Source organism: Triticum urartu, chromosome 5A (assembly GCF_056163025.1).
Source record: "Triticum urartu cultivar PI428250 chromosome 5A, HENAU_Tu73, whole genome shotgun sequence".
Classification (NCBI taxonomy): domain Eukaryota; kingdom Viridiplantae; phylum Streptophyta; class Magnoliopsida; order Poales; family Poaceae; genus Triticum; species Triticum urartu.
In genome coordinates this window covers 36,684,268-36,701,410 of record NC_141877.1, presented here as the reverse complement: position 1 = coordinate 36,701,410, position 17,143 = coordinate 36,684,268, and the positions used below count along the sequence as shown (strand labels likewise).

Genomic DNA, 17,143 nt, shown 5'->3' with positions numbered 1-17,143 from the left:
CACAACATAGTAAACAACCAACACATAATCATGGCATGATGCTCAATCAAGTATGATGCATGTCCGGTTTAAAGAGGCATGGCATGGCAAAATGCACAAGCAACCCTACAAGTTAAGTGGGGCTCAATATGCAACGGGTTGCATATTGACGAAACACCACATCAAGTTATTTAGTTCGATCTCGTTTATGTACCCAACAATATTAAATGTTGTTAAACATGGCAAGAGGGTGAAGCAAAAGAAAACTACCTATCTAGGCAAGTTTAAATGAGGCCGGAAACAACGAACAACAATTCCGGTAAATCCCCATGTGCATATATTAGGTTTGGTCCTGTTCTGCCCTAAACCATATTTTAGAGTTGTTAAACATGCAAAGTGATGCCACCATGTTAAACTAGGCATTTTTCTACCCCCATTTACATATAAAATTTGTTAGGTTTGGAGCTACGGTTAAAAAGTTATGAATTAAGGCATTTTAACATGGCATAGGAGCAAATTTAACCAAACATCATTTTAAATATTTTAAACATGGATGAAAGATACATATTATGAAACTAGACAAAATTCTAAGCAAGTTTCATGTATAAATTATTTAGATTCGATGCACGGTTGTGAAGTTATTACATGCATGAAGTTTAGGGGGCTTTCTGTAAAACAGTAATTCGCCGGAAAAACGGACAAATTCGTGGAACGGAAAAAAACATGACATGGGCCAGATCTGCTGGGACTGGGCTGCTCACATTGGGCCTTACAGGACGGTCGGTGGAGTCTGCAAAATAAAAACCCCGGGCGGTCCGGAGCGGTTTACAAGTTCAGGTGGACCGGGCTGGTGAACCGGACGAACCGTTCCAAGGCGGTTCGCCAGCGGGGGCGGAGGCGTCGCCGACTCCGGCAACGAAAGCGCAACGGTGCGGCAGCAGTGGGCTCGCGGCGGGGCTGGAGGAGGCCAGGCAGGCGAGGCAAGGCGGATCTGGCCACTCCCGGCCAGATCCGGCCGGCGGAACCCGCGGTGGCGACGTGGGTGACAGGATCCGGCCAGTTGGGCTCGCCGGAGATCCAAGGCGGCGGCAGCGCTGCTGTTCGAGGCAGAGAGAGGAGGGAGATTAGGGAGCAGGGAGAGAAACGGAGATGGAGGAGACGGGGTCAGGGTGAGGTCAAACTGGTGGCAATGTAGAGCACCCGAGCGGAGAGGGTCGCCGGCGGCGACTCCGGCGGGAGGAGGCCGGCGAGCGCAACGCGCTGGTGCGGGCGCGCTTCGGGAGCCACGGGGAGGCGAAGCGGGCTCACGGTGGCTCCAGATGGGCTCGGCGGGCTGACCTCGGGCTCGGGCGGGCCGCGGCGGCGGGGGGCGAGGCAGGGGACAGGTGGCGCGCTAGGGATGGCTGCAGGTGGCGGCTGGGAGGTGAGGTTCTGTGAGCGGGTTGGCTGGAGACGGCTCGCGGCGACGCTGCAGCAACAAGGGCGCGCCAAGTGGCGGCGGCGGGATAGACCGGTGCTGAAATTGTGGAGGGGGGGTAGGTGGCTGCCGGCTGAGAGGTGGGAGGAGGGTTTGGGAAGGTTTAGGGGCTAGGGAGGCCCAAAATGGCAAGGGGGTTGCTTAAATAGGAAGGGGCTAGGGTTTTGGTGGGTTTGGGGGACTTTAGGAGCGTTTCGAAGCCTCCGATCGTGATCTGACGGTCCGCAACGGAGGGGGGATTTAGGTGGGCTGCAAGTGGGTTGCGAAAAGAGGTTGGGCTGAGATGAGAGGAGAAGAGTGCAGCCCGGCAACTGTTTTCGAAGACCGAAAACGTGCGACGTTTTGACCGACTATAATGTCGCTATAGTTATCCGTTGGGGCATCAAACGAACTCTGAATGCGATGAAACTTGGCAGGCGGCCTACCTACAACATAACAACACCGCATGCCAACTTTCAACCCATTCCGAGAACATTTTCCGGCCACTTATAAAATACTATTTCGGACATGCCGCGGGCGCGTGCGAGTGTGTCTAGGCTCAGAATGGACAACGGAAGGAACTGGGAAACCCGGACGGATGCAGGTTTTAAAACATGATGATGCAATGCACATGATGACATGACAAGATGCGACACGCAAGCAAATGACAAAGCAACAACAGCGAATAACTGGAAGACACCTGGCACATCGGTCTCAGGGCGTTACAGCTTGATCACTATATTTTGCTAGCCAATAATCCGCACTAATTAGAGATACTACTTGTGCATCACAAAACCCTTAAACCCAGTTTCATGTCATGAGAGTCCATCATATCTACCTATGTATTGAATAAGATACTTCAAGTAAGATGTCATCGGTGCAAAAGCAATAAAAAATGTTTCTAAATATGTATGATATTTTATTGTAAGGGAATATAAGCTTTGTAAGAACTTGTGATGGGAAGAAATAAAAGCAACATATCGCATAATAAAGGTTGCTATCACAAGGGGCAATATAAAGTGACGTTCCTTTACATTAAGAGCTTGCACATCCAAAAAAGCGCATGACAACCTCTGCTTCCCTCTACGAAGGGTCTATATTTTACTTTATGTATTTACTTTTATGCAAGAGTCAATAGTATTCTTCTCTCTATTCCATTTTATTTTCTCTCTTCGCAAGCTTCATGTGGTGGGGAAAGATCTAGGCATATATATCCAGTTGAATGTAGGTGATCATAAGTTATTATTGTTGACATTACCCTTGAGGTAAATAAGTTGGGAGGCAAAACTATAAGCCCCTATCTTTCTATGTGTCTGGCTGAAACTTTTGCTCCATAAGTATGCCGCGAGTGTCAGCAATCATGAAAGACTAAATGATAGTTGAGTATGTGAACTTGCTAAATAAAGCTCTTACATAGACTCTTTCTGATAATATGATAAAGTGTAATCGCTTCAGTGACTGAGATCATAGTTTGTTAGTTTTCAATGATGTTTCTGAGTCATACTTTATCTTGTGAACGATTATTCATGAGAAGTTTTATGATGATACATTGCTGTTATAATAATGATCATGATGCTTTCATGTTCATATTTTGTTTTTGTCGACACCTTTCTCTCTAAATGTGTGGTCATGATTATCGATTTCGGCTTTCACTTAAGGACAAGCGAGTCTAAGCTTGGGGGAGTTGATACCTCCATTTTGCATCATGTTTTCCTAATGTTATTTATTATATTTTGAGTCATTATTTCACTTTATGATACAATTCTGATGCCTTTTCTCTGTTATTTTGCAAGTGTTACATGAAGAGGGAGGTTGCCGACGGCTGGAATTCTAGACCGGAAAGGGCTACAACGGAGACAACTATTCTGCACAACTCCAAATGACCTGAAAATTCACGGAGAATTATTTTGGAATATATAAAAATATTGGCGGAAGAAATACCATCAGGGGACCCACCAGGAAGCAACAAGCCTGGTGTCCCCCCCCCGAGCTTGTGTCCCCCTTCGCAGTCCTCCGGGGCCCATCTTCTCCTATATGATGCCACTTGCCCTAGAAAAAAATCAGAGAGAAGCTTTTGGAATGAAGCGCCGCCTTCTCGAGGCAGAACCTGGACAGGAGCACTTTTGCTCTCTGGTGGAGCGATTCCGTTGGGGAAACTTCTCTCTGGGAGGGGGAAATCGAAGCCATCGTCATCACCAATGATCCTCTCATCGTGGGAGGACCAATCTTCATCAACATCTTCACTAGCACCATCTCATCTCAAACCCTAGTTCATCTCTTATATCCAATCTTTGTCTCAAAACCTCATATTGGTACCTGTGGGTTGCTAGTAGTGTTGATTACATCTTGTAAGTTGATGCTAGTTGGTTTATTTGGTGGAATATTATTTGTTCATATCCTTAATGATATTTAGTACACCTCTGATCTTGAATATGAATATGATTTGTGAGTAGTTACTTTTGTTCTTGAGGACATGAGAAAAGTCTTGTAATAAGTAATCGTGTGAATTTGGTATTCGTTCCATATTTTGATGATATGTATGTTGTTGCTTCCTTTAGTGGTGTCATGTGAACGTCGACTACATGACACTTCACCATACCTGGCCCTAAGGGAAGGCATTATGGAGTAATAAGTAGATTATGGGTTGCTAAAGGGACAGAGGCTTAAACCCTAGTTTATGTGTTATTCCGTAAGGGGCTAATTTGGATCCATATGTTTTATGGTATGGTTAGATTTATTTTAATTCTTCTTTCATAGTTGTGGATGCTTACGAGTGGGGGGGGGGTAATTATAAGTGGAAGGCTTGTTCAAGTAAGAACAACACCCAAGCACCAGTCCACCCACATATTGAATTATCAAAGTAGCGAACGCGAATCAAATAAACATGAAAGTGACTAGATGAATTCCCATGTGTCCTCGAGAACGCTTTGCTTACTATAAGAGAACATTCCGGCCTGTCCTTTGCTATAAAAAGGATTGAGCTACCTTGGTGCACACTTATTACTATTGTCACTTGTTACTTGTTACGAATTACCTTGCGACCAAACTATTTGTTACCGATAATTTCAATGCTTGCAGAGAATACCTTACTGAAAACCGCTTGTTATTTTTTTCTGCTCCTCGCTGGGTTCGACACTCTTACTTATCAAAAAGACTACATTTGATCTCCTATACTTATGGGTCATCAATATTCCAAAAATGAACTAACATAGTAGTGTGTGCTCCCAAACTATAGTGACCTATGGTCCGTAGTAAACTAAGATGTGCTTCCACATGCGTTAAGAAAATCGTGCTCGTACAAGGTGAAGTACACATGTGCCCACATTACTTAGGCTTACTATGCGCTTTACGTGTCGCCATCACACTATATGTGTGCCTTGTTGCTAAGCTTCCACCCTCATAGGAAGTGGGGGAGGGGGGCACCCGCTGATTAGTTGCATTGTGTTTAATGGCCAAAATAGGCTAGGTGGAACTTGGCGGGATAGGAGTATGCTATGTGAGGTCCATTAGTAAGAGGGCATCATCTGAACCCATGGGCATATGCACCCACTTTTCATAAAATGCATTTTAAGCATGTTTTAAAATGTCAAAAAAATTAAAAGAAAATGTCACGCGTACATGTTCGCAAATGTGTGTACGCGGCACAAACTTTTATGAAAAAATATTTTTTTTGTTTTGCCTCTGCAAAAAAGACAAATTTCAGTGCATCTAAATAGTGTTCCACGACATAATTTTTTGTCTTTTTTGCATAGGCCACAAAAAAAGTTATTTTTTAAAAAACTTTACGCACACACATAGAACATGAAGACGTAGCCGTGCAATTTTTTTCCAGATTTTTTTAGAATTTAGAAATGTGTTTTTCAAATTAGGTTCATATGTACTTGGGTTCATTCATGCACTTCTCGTCCATTAGTCCTCTATTGTATAATCACTCTCTTTGATATTCCACGAACAACATAAGGGCTATAGCTCGCTTACTACGAAAAGTACCCATGTATCGCCTCTGGCACTCTGCTAACAACTTGGCCCAATAATGGAGCTTCCTAGAGTAGTTTTGAGAGCTTCCAAGCAGCTATATCTTCTCTTTATTTCTATGTGCTTTTATCGGTGTTTACTAGTTAGTTAGTTTGGTCTTTAGTTTTTCCCTTTTTTCTTTTAATTTTTTTTGTTTCCATTTTTCTTCACATTTCAAATATACGTTGACCTCTTCCAAATTCAGGTTGAACATTTTTTTTTGTCTAAAGGTTGAACACTTCTCAGATACACATTGAACATTTTTCTTGAATTACGTATTGAACATTTTATCAAATGCACATTGAACATTAAATACACGGTGAAATTATTTAACAGATATTGATTATTTTTAAACATGCAAAACATATGTTAAGTGTTTGTCACAAAATTATTTTTTAATCATCAAAACTTTTGAGAAAAGTTACGGTGACATTTTTACATTGTATAGCCATTTTCCAAAATTTTGCTTATATATATTTTGAAATGCATGAAATTTTTATTAAAGTTCCATGGACATTATTTTAAATGTTCCAAACCATTTTTCAAAAATAGGCAACTTTTTACATTGCACACATTTTTTATAAATTTCATGAACATATTTTTGAAATGCATGAACATTTTATAAGGTGACGATTTTTTTAATGGCACGAATATTTTTCTAAAATTGACAAAGACATTTTTTATAGTGGATGAATATTTTGTTACTTGTGGTGATAAACACTTTTTCATTATTGAAATAATATAATATTTTTGAAATAAAAAAATAAATTAAAACTTAAAATTACTAAAAATAAAAAATATAAACATAACTAAAACGCTCGAAAAGGAAAGAATATGTGCGTGAAGGACGCTAGCCTCGTGCTGTTAGGCCAGGCCTATCTATAAAACTCCTGCAGGCGAGCACATGCCACCTCCATCTCGAAAATCAGTAGGAGTACTTCTTTCAAAGATCACTCCCACTTCTCTTGTTGCGACAAGTGGCATAGTGCATGTGCGTCACTTATCGCGACCGAGAAGTTTTTTCATAGATCTGTTTATTTAAAATGTTTTTTCTCTGAAACCGTGCGTCGAAATCTCAAACTGTTTTCACCATTGGAGTCCACGTGTTGCGATCTTTAAAATTACCATGTTGATAGATTTTAATGAAAAAAATCATGAAAAAAGCGGACACGAACCGGGAGCATGTTTTTCTTCCCTTTCCGGAAGTCGTTTCTAAGAGACACGGCTGTACCTCTCGTGGAAACAAAATCGTGCCTCTCCTGGAAAAAAAAAGAAAACACGTTTTCCCCCGTTTTCAAGAGGCACGGCCGTGTCTTTCGCGGAAGCAAAACCGTGCCTCTCACGAAAAAAAAGAAAACACGTCTTTTTAATTTCTGTGCCTCTCACGGAAGCAAAACCGTGCCTTTCATGAAAAAAAAAGAGAAAACATGATATATTTTTTTTCCGACAGGCACGGCCGTGCCCCTCGCGAAAGCAAAACCATGCCTCTGGCGGAAGCAAATATCGTGCCTCTCACGGAAGAAAAAAAAAGAAAAACACATTTTTTCACGCAAAACTTTTTTTCCTGAGTTTTTTTTGGTTGAAAAGCTAGAAAGTACGGTGACAAACCGAAAAGTCAAAAAAAACAATCTAAAAAGCTGAAAACGTGTGCGTAAAAATAAAAATAAATAAATTCAGAAGGAACGTCCAGAGCGTGACACATGGCGGCGGCTGAGAGTGAGCCACTTGGCACGCTCTCATCCCACCCCAAGTAATTGTTGGGAGGCTCCTGGAGGAACGCTCGCCAACTAGTTGCTCCCACCTATCGGAAGCTCCTGGCCCTGTTTTTGCTTACACAATTTGGTTTTATCAATCTTCCGGAAACTTATGACCTTGTTTTCCAGCCGGTTTTTTCCTATACATTTCTTTTTTTTCCTTTTTCTTCTTCATCAATTTCAACTTTTCTTTGAAATTTTTTAAAGTTTTTGAAGTTCATGCACTTTTTCCCATAAGTCGTGAACGTTTTTCAAACTTGCAAACTTTCCCAAAATACATGGTTTTTTGAAAAAAATTGAACATTTCAAACAGGCAAACTATTTCAAATCTAAGTCGATCGTTTGACCCTGGGGTGGGATGAAAGCGTGCCACTTGGCGCTCTCTTAGTTGCGCCACATGTTGCGCTCTGGGCGCTTCCTCCGATCTTTGATTTTCTTTATTTCTGCACGCGTTTTCGGCTAGGTAGATGGGTTTTTTTGCCTTTTTGGTTTTCCTCCGGTATTTCATAGGTTTTGAAAAAAAAACCTTGAAAGATAAATTTTGCGCAAAAAACTCATTTATTTCCTTCTAGGAGAGGTACAATTGTGCCTCTTGGAAACGGAAAAGGTTTTCTCCCTTCCGCAAGAGGCACACTCGTGCCTCTCGAAAACGGAGAAGAACGGGTTTTTCTTTTTTTCGCGAGAGGCACATATTTACTTCTCGTGGAGGCATGGATTTTCTTCCGGAAAGGAAAAAAATATGCTCCCGATTTGGTTTTTTCGTTCGGTTTTTTCTCGTGAAGAAAAAGTTCGTCAAAATCTATCAACATGAAATCTAGTTTTGAAGATCTCGGCACGAGGAATCCAATGGTGAAAATTATTTGATATTTGGATACATGGGTTAAGAGATAAAACGATTTGAATAAACGAATCTACAAAAAGAAAACTCCCAGATTACGACAAGTGATGCATATAGAAAGGTGGAAGTGACCTTTTTGCAAAGAGTGCTCTTTAATTTTTTTGATTTGGCCGAAGAGGAGTTCTCGACCTACCCTGGGAGCACCTATGCAGTGCCTTCAGTGCCCAATTGCACGCTGACGCTCGTGTGCTTACGCTGGCCGCGACTGAACAATAGTTCGCTTTTGGTTGTTTGCTCGTGTGGCCATTTTTCCTTTCTAGCTCACTAAAGCCAGGTCACTTTTCGTAACAAAAGTAAAACCCGGTCAGTTGAGTCGCAGGCATTGACCACTGATTGTTGACTTTTCTCAAAAAAGGTTGTGAAATTTTTAAAAATTGAAGAATTCAAAAAATGGTTTAATGGTTTACAAAAGGTACATGTATTTGAAAATTGTTCGCGAAAATGAAAGAAGTTCATTATTTGAAAAAGAATTACAAAATTACAAAAATTTGAGGCTTCGAAATGTTCATAATTTGAAAAAGTTCATGAAAATGAAAAACATTCAAAAAAATTAAATAAGTTCACACAATGTGAAAAGTTTCATAATTAGAAAAATTTCATAATTTTGTAAAAAATGATGAATTTGAAAAAGATCACGACTTTGATAAGTTCATAATTTTAAAAAGTCCATGACAATGAAAAAAGTTTATAAGTTCGAATTTTTTGGCAAAAGTTCATGACTTGGAAATGGTCGTAATTTAAAAAATATTACAAAAATGAAAGACGAATTAGGAAAAAATCACAAAACTTTAAAAAGAAGTCCATGGATTTGAAAAAGTTCATGAAATTTGGAAAATATTCAAAAATTTGAAAATTATTTTCAAATTGGAAAAAGTTTACACATTTGACATAAAGAAGTGAAAAGAAAAAAAACGTAAAACAAAAATAAAAAATAAAGTAAAAAATGAAAGGAAACAAAAAAAAAGATAGAAAACCGAGCAAAACCCATGCTAGAAAAAAACAGAATAAAAACCTCTAGATTCTTCATGGGAAGGAAACCAGTGGAAAAAAATATCCTACATGGGCTGGCTCAATTTGCCACGAAGTGTTGTGCCATGTAACCAGAAATGGCTATAAGCAGCGCGCTTAAGGGGGCAAATAGGAGCCACCGTCCATGAGGCTGTGTGATGCTGGGCCGGTCCCCAATTTTCAGTGAAAGTCGTGTCCACACATTCTAGACGCAAAATTCAGTTTATTTGCCAGTGTTGTGATGACGAAAAGGTTAGTTGTATCTTCTCGGTTTGTCCTTTTCGACAACTGGGCTGGGCTGTTGTCGGACATAAATTCCTCCCTGGGCGAGCATTTCCAGCCGAGTTTCGCCCCTTAGGACGCATAAAAAATCGTTCCTTGGAGCAAGCCGGTGATACAATCGGCGTTGTGGCGATTTTGCATTCAGTCATCGTCTTCAGCTCGCCTCAGGTGTTGATGTTGGCCCACTTTTTATTCCTATTTCGACGAATAAAGGGCTCATATGGGCGACAATAGGCCTATATTTAACGTGGTTCGCCGTTGTTCGGCGTTCAATTATTCACATATTTTTTTATTACATATTTCATCACATAAATATCAAATACTTCAATAACAAATAGTTCAATACAAATTATGTAGTTCAACAAATAAAAACTCATATTTCATCACACGTCGCGCCCGGCGTGGCCCTTGAGCCTTCCATAGGTGCTCTATCAAATCTTGCTGCAGTTGATGATGCACCTGTGGGTCTCGGATCTTCTGACACATACTGAGATAGGTAGTCCAGGTTGCCGGTAGCTAGTGATCAACTTCGGCTAGAGGACCCTACCTGTAGTATGGTTCAGTGTCAAACACTGGGTCTTCTTGCGCGCTCTCGATGATCATGTTGTGCAAGATGACACAGCAAGTCATAATCTCCCACATTTGATCTTTCGACCAGGTCTGAGCGGGGTACCGGACAACAGCAAATCGAGATTGAAGCACACCAAATGCTTGCTCGACATCCTTCCTGCAAGCCTCCCGAACCTTCGCAAACCAGACGTTCTTGCCTCCTGGCACAGGGTTTGAGATCGTCTTCACAAATGTTGACCATCTCGGATAGATGCCATCACCTAGATAGTACCCATTGTTGTAGTGCCGCCCATTGATCTCGAAGTTCATCAGAGAAGAATGACCTTCAACAAGCTTGGCAAAGACAGGAGAGCACTGCAGCACGTTGATGGCATTGTGAGTTCCTGGCATACCAAAGAAGGATTGCCAAATTCAGAGGTCCTGTGTGGCCACCGCCTCAAGTACCACACTGCAACCACCTTTGGCGCCTTTGTACATCCCTTGCCAAGCAAATGGGCAATTCTTCCATTTCCAATGCATGCAGTTGATGCTTCCAAGCATCCCAGGAAATCCTCTTGCTGCATTCTGTGCTAGAATCCGAGCAGTGTCTTCCGCATTGGGTGTTCTCAAGTATTGCGGTCCAAACACGGCCACCACTGCCCGACAGAACTTGTAGAAACACTCTATGCTGGTGGACTCGGCCATGCGCCCATAGTCGTCGAGTGAATCACCGGGAACTCCGTATGCAAGCATCCTGTAACGCCCCAGACACACCCGCCGGTGGTCGTTACTCCTGGCGGGATCTAGACTGGCCCCACAGATCAATACTAGTCTTTTCTGCGCACTTTGTCCTCACTCATGTGCACCCGGGAGCAACTTCCCGGTCGGTCACCCATCCTGACACTACTCCAAGCTGAGCACGCTTAACTTTGGAGTTCTGTCCGAATGGGCTCCCGGAAAAGAAGGAATTCCTTATTGACATGAGTAGTCTATCATCCCTAATAAGCCAGGCCATCACATACACCCCCACTCAGAGGAACCGACGTCCTCGTCGGGCCACAGGAACGTTCCCTCTTGGCACATACGCCTGTGCTTCCAGTTCGGTACATGTGCCATGCCGTGTGCCACGACGGGTCACAAACGTCATGAACAACATGACCACGCACCTGTCCGCAACCATCCGTGTAACCGTGAGGGTCGGCTCTGATACCAACTTGTAACACCCTCGGTGCGGTTATATCTCCCACGTGTCGAAGCATGACTTAGAGGCATAACCGCATCGAAGGCAATGTCGCAAGAGAGGTAATCTTCACACAACCCATGTAATGAATAAGGAAAAGGGGACATAGTTGGCTTATAATCGCCACTTCACATAATACATGAATAAAATATTACATCATCCAGATACAATCAAGGTCCGACTATGGAACCAAAGTAAAAGAAGACTACCCCTAATGCTACAGATCCCCGATCGCCCCAACTGGGCTCCACTACTGATCAACTGGAAAACGGAACAACATAACGAACGCAATCTTCATCGAGCTCCTCCTTGAGCTCGGTTGCGTCACCTGCACGGTATCATCGGCACCTGCAAGCTGGTTTTGGAAGTAATCTGTGAGTCACGGGGACTCAGAAATCTCACATCCTCGCGATCAAGACTATTTAAGCTTATAGATAGGGTAAAAGGTATGAGGTGGAGCTGCAGCAAGCACCAGTATGTATGGTGGCTAACTTACGCAAATGAGAGCGAGAAGAGAAAGGCAAAGCACGGTCGAGAAACTATGATCAAGAAGTGATCCTAGAACAACCTACGTTCAAACATAACTCCAACACCGTGTTCACTTCCCGGACTCCGCCGGAAAGAGACCATCATGGCTACACACGCGATTGATGCATTTTACTTAAGTTAAGTTTCAGGTTTTCTACAACCGGACATTAACAAATTCCCATCTTCCCATAACCGCGGGCACGACTTTCCAAAGATCAATCCCTGCAGGGGGTCCCAACTTAGCCCATCACAAGCTCTCACGGTCAACGAAGGATATTCCTTCTCCCAAGACAATCCGATCAGACTCGGCATCCCGGTTACAAGACATCCTCGACAATGGTAAAACAAGTCCAGTAAAGCCACCCATATGTGCCGACAAATCCGGATAGGAGCTGCACATATCTCGTTCTCAGGGCACACCGGATAGGTCAAGCTACGAGTAAAACCAGCCCTCGAGTTGCCCCGAGGTGGCCCCGCGGGCTGCCCATTTTGGACCAACACTCAGAGGAGCACTGGCCCGGGGGGGTTAAATAAAGATGACCCTTGGGCAGGCCTACCCAAGGAAAAGAAAAGGCTAGGTGGCAAATGGTAAAACCAATGTTGGGCTTTGCTGGAGGAGTTTTATTCAAGGTGAACTGTCAAGGGGTTCCCATTATAACCCAACCGTATAAGGAACGCAAAATCCGGGAACATAACACCGATATGACGGAAACTAGGGCGGCAAGAGTGGAACAAAACACCAGGCATAAGGCCGAGCCTTCCACCCTTTACCAAGTATATAGATGCATTAATATAAATAAGAGATATTGTGATATCCCAACAAAATAACCATGTTCCAAATATGGAACAAGCTCCAATCTTCACCTATAACTAACAACACTATAAGAGGGACTGAGCAAAGCGGTAACATAGCCAAACAACGGTTTGCTAGGACAAGGTGGGTTAGAGGCTTGGCTTAACAATATGGGAGGCATGATAAGCAAGTGGTAGGTATCGCAGCATAGGCATAGCAAAAGAGCGAGAAACTAGCAAGCAAAGATAGAAGTGATTTCGAGGGTATGGTCATCTTGCCTGCAAAGTTCTTCGAGAAAACGAAAGCTTGAACCTCGTAAACATACTCAACGGGCTCCTCGATCACGAAGTCGTCTCCCGGCTCTACCCAAAGCAAGAACACAAGCAAAGGAGAACACAATCAACCACGTGCAATGCTCAAGCAACATGATGCAAAACATGGTAGGATATGCGGGAAGCGATATGTGATGCATATGCATGATTTGGAAAGAAAAGATTGAAACTGGCCTCAACTTGGAAATCCAAGAGTGCCACTGGAAAGAGGAGTTGATTTCGGTCGAAATCGATATAAAGATCACCGGAATCGGATGCGCGGAGGATAGCTATAAGACGCTCGGGCGGGATTTAGAGGCGTAGCTCACCATGGGCCTTGGGCCAGGACGAGGGGGAGGAAGCAGATCGGGCTGGCTCTGACTGGGTCGTACGCGGGGCCCACGGGAGATGGCGCCTGGCGTCGTCCTCCTCGATCCAGAGGGGATCGAGGGAAAGCAGGGGGTAGCGGCGCATCTCCGGCGAGGTGGGGCAGCGCTCCAGCGGTGGACTTCGGCGGATGGCGGGAACGGACCGCGGCGGCTCGGATCCGGCGGATCCCGTCCGCGGGCGAGGGATGGAGTTCGAGGCTGCAGGAACCCACGGCGGTGGTTGACCTGCGAGGGAGAGAGAGGGCATGAGAGAGAGAGTGGGGGAAGGAAGAAGGTCAGGCGACGGAGATCTCGCCTGAGAGGTCACCGGCGACGGCGCAGCGGGCCCCGGTGAGGACGGCAGAAGGCTGCAGGGTCGAGGGGCTCCTCCCCTCGAGCGGAACCCTAGAACGGGCGCGGTGGCGGGGATCCGGGCCCGCGACGGGCTCCGCGGGCCGCGGCGGCTGGAGGAGAGAGAGGAATCCAGGTGGCGCTGCGGGATTGGCCGGCGGCGGCGGGAGGGCTGACGTGGCAAGCGCTGATTGGTTCGGCGATGTGGCCGGCTGGGTGGACTCGTCCGCCGGCGAGCGGACATGTCCGGTGGCATGAGAGGAGCGGGGTTAGGGTTCATCTGCGAAAAATTCGGGGAGAGACCTATTTATAGAGGTAGAGGGAGCTAGGAGAGTCGAAATGAGGTGCGGTTTTCGGCCATGCGATCGTGATCGAACAGCCTAGATGATGGAGGGGGTTTAGTTGGGTTTTGGGCCACTTTGGAGGGGTGTTGGGCTGCAACACACACAAGGCCTTTTCTATCCCTCGGTTAACCGTTGGAGTATCAAACGAAGTCCAAATGGTACGAAACTTGACGGGCGGTCTACCGGTAGTAACCCAAGGCCACATGACAAGTCTCGGTCCAATCCGAAAACGTTTAACACCTGCACACGAAAAGAGGTAGAAAGGGACACCGGATTCCAAAACGGACAACGGGGAAAATGCTCGGATGCATGAGTCGAAAACGTATGCAAATGAAATGTGCATGATGACATGATATGAAATGCATGACACGCAAGCAATGACAAGGCAACAACAACGAATAACTGGAAGACACCTGGCACATCGGTCTCAGGGCGTTACACATCCTTATCGCTGTCGTGCACTTCTGGATGGAGGTGAATCCAAGGGCGCCGGTGCAATCCATCTTACACTTAAAGTAGTTGTTGAACTCCCGGATGGAATTCACAATCCTGAGGAAGAGCTTTCGGCTCATCCGATAACGGCGCCGAAATGTTTTCTCGCCGTGAAGTGGAGCATCGGCGAAGTAGTCGAAGTAGAGCATGCAGTAGCCTTTGAGATGATGCCGGTTCTTTGCTTTCACCCGCCCCGACGTCGAGCCACCTCACCGCGGCTTTTCATTGCTCGCCAGCAGCTGGGCGAGGGCGACGAGCACCATGAGATGCTCTTCTTCCTGGACGTCGGCCTCGGCTTCCTCCTCCAGCAGCGCGACGAGCGCTTCCTCGTCATCTGAGTCCATCGCCGAGGCAGGCAAATCGCCGAAGACTTTGCGCCCGTTGGGCGTGTACCCGTCGCTAAACTGCCCCTCCGCGGCCGGAAACGCCCAGCTACTGTTGGAGGGGCTGCCGCGGCGAAGCTCTGCTATTTTTTCCGGCGGGGAATAGCTATCTAGCGGTGAAGGGCGGCGGACGGCGCCGGGATATAGCTAGTGGTGACTGAGGGCATGGGGGGTGGGAGGCTAGTCGGGGAAGAAAACCTTGACTTTTCCCCTGACGGCGTGGGCTAGCCGCGCTTTTCCCTTGCGCCGGAGCCCCCAATTGTCTCCCAGTGCGTCGGGTTCGGTCTGTAACTGCCGGGCGGAAAAAAGGACCGAACCGGTGTTTTTCGACGTCCTGAGACATGACTAAGACGTTTTTTGATACCGGCGTCGAAAAAATGGTCTGAGGGACCTATTGAAGACGCGGCTGGAGATGCTCTAACAGCACAGCGCATAAAGGCTCGATGCAACACCATCACACCCGTAGATTAGATGATACAACTGCATGCACGTCTAGACCTTGTAGTACACATTAAAACTAGCTTCAAATCACAAGACCGAGTCCTGAAAAACGGATCACACATCCACAGAGACATTTCAGCGATGTGGTGTGGATGTAGATGTCAGAAAGAAAGGCAGCACGCTCGACGGGATGGACGGATCGCTGTGGAAGATGAGGTTGAATGAATGAATTATTGGGGAAGAGGAGGCAGTGCAGTGCGGCGAGAGCGATGTGGTTTAAATCCGTGACTTTCTCTCTGAGGTTCCATTGAATCTATCCGAGTGTCCACTCAAGTCATTTCGTTTTCTTTTATAGCTGTAGACATTGCTGGACCTCTCCAGCACCAGCAATTGAGCTTTTAAGAGCATCTCCAGCTGCGTCTTTAGAAAGGCCTTTTCAGGCGATTTTTTCATGTCGGTGTAAAAAAATCAGCTCAGTCGCGTCCTTAAGAGTCTGATTTTCATCGACCTGAGTCAAAATTAGTGCGAGCGGACTCAGGCCGAACCCGGCGCACTGGAGCGCTCGGGGACGCCGGGGCGAGCGGTTTTGACGCGAAAGAGCCGCGGGCCTACCGCATCAGCGATACCGCGCGTCGTCTTTCCCCCACGCCTCGGTTTCCTGCGGGGAATCAATGGCAAGGCTGCCGCCGGTCAGCCTTATCATTAATTCCTCACGGGCGGCGCCGACGCCTCCCCTCCCTCGCACGTGTACACACGGGCGCGGCACGGCTATATAAAGCCGGCGGCTTCCCTCGCCACACCAGCCCTAGCCCTCGCCGCCCTAGCCGTCGAGCTCTGCCTCTCCTGAGAGCCGCCGCCGAGCCCCCTCTCCCAAGCACCGCCGTCGAGTCCTCGCTCTCCCTCCCTCTCCCGATGGTCGAGCGTTTCCTCGGAGATGAGGCGGCGGCCAACGGCTTCGGCCGCCGCTCGCTCCGCGAACAAGAGTCTTGGTTCCTGTTCCAGGCAAACATCCCGGCGCCGCCGGACATGCGCGTTGGGCCGACGAGCTGGAAGCTCAGCAACGGAGGAGTGCCCATTCCCCCGTTGCCCGACACCGTGGCCAAACCCGGGTACTTCGCCGAGGAGGTCGACGTCGTGCGCGCCTCCCTCACCGACGCCCAACTCTCCCTCCCCCAGTATGCCGCCAACAACCATGCGGCTTGGGCGGCGTACTTCGAGCACCGTCAGCAGCAGCGGCTGGCGTCCAGCAACGGCGCGGCGGTGGTCGGCGGCATGAAGAACAGCGAGCGGCGCCGCCTGTGGTGGGGCGTCCCCGGCCGCACACTCGAGGGTGTGCTGACGCACCTCGAGGGCGGCAACGACCCGCCGATGGCGTACCCCCAGCGAGGGCGGCCGCCCAGGCGCACCACCGACGCGACGGGCCATGGGCGCCAAGGAGGTTCGGCTCCTCCTCTTCTTCCTCCTCCTCGCGCTCTTCCTCGCACTCCTCCGGCACTCCGGCGCTGCTCGGCGTCAAGGCCGAGCCCGCGACGGAGTCGCCGCTCGGCCGGCGCACTCGCAGCGTCGGCATCGTCATCAACGAGGGCGGCCGGCGCGCCTCCTCGTCGGCTCCTCCTCTGCGCTTCGTCAAGCCAAAGACGGAGCTGGGGCTCGCGCCGGTGAAGGCAGAGCCGGGGCTCGCCGCTGTGAAGACGGAGCACGGCGAGGTCGAGCGCGACGACGACGCGACCCTTGAATGAGCACGCCAGGACTCCCTCAAGATGGCGATGGAGCGCCAGTGCGCCGCCCTGCAGCGCTTCGCGGAGCGCCGCCGGGGCCGCGACGAAGGAGTCGTCGTCGTCATCAACGACGACGACGACGCGCCGCCGCCACCAGTCCGCCATGACGACGCCGGGTCCAGCAGGGGCGCCCGCGTCAAGGAGGAGAAGGCCGACGACGAGGATGGCAGCGAC

General features: G+C 47.3%; 1 pseudogene; it reads left to right on the top strand.

Annotated features, from left to right (window-relative positions):
- Positions 1 to 1,378: 1,378 nt before the first annotated feature.
- Positions 1,379 to 16,930, top strand: LOC147967789 (uncharacterized; annotated as a pseudogene).
- The last annotated feature ends 213 nt before the right edge of the window (positions 16,931 to 17,143 follow it).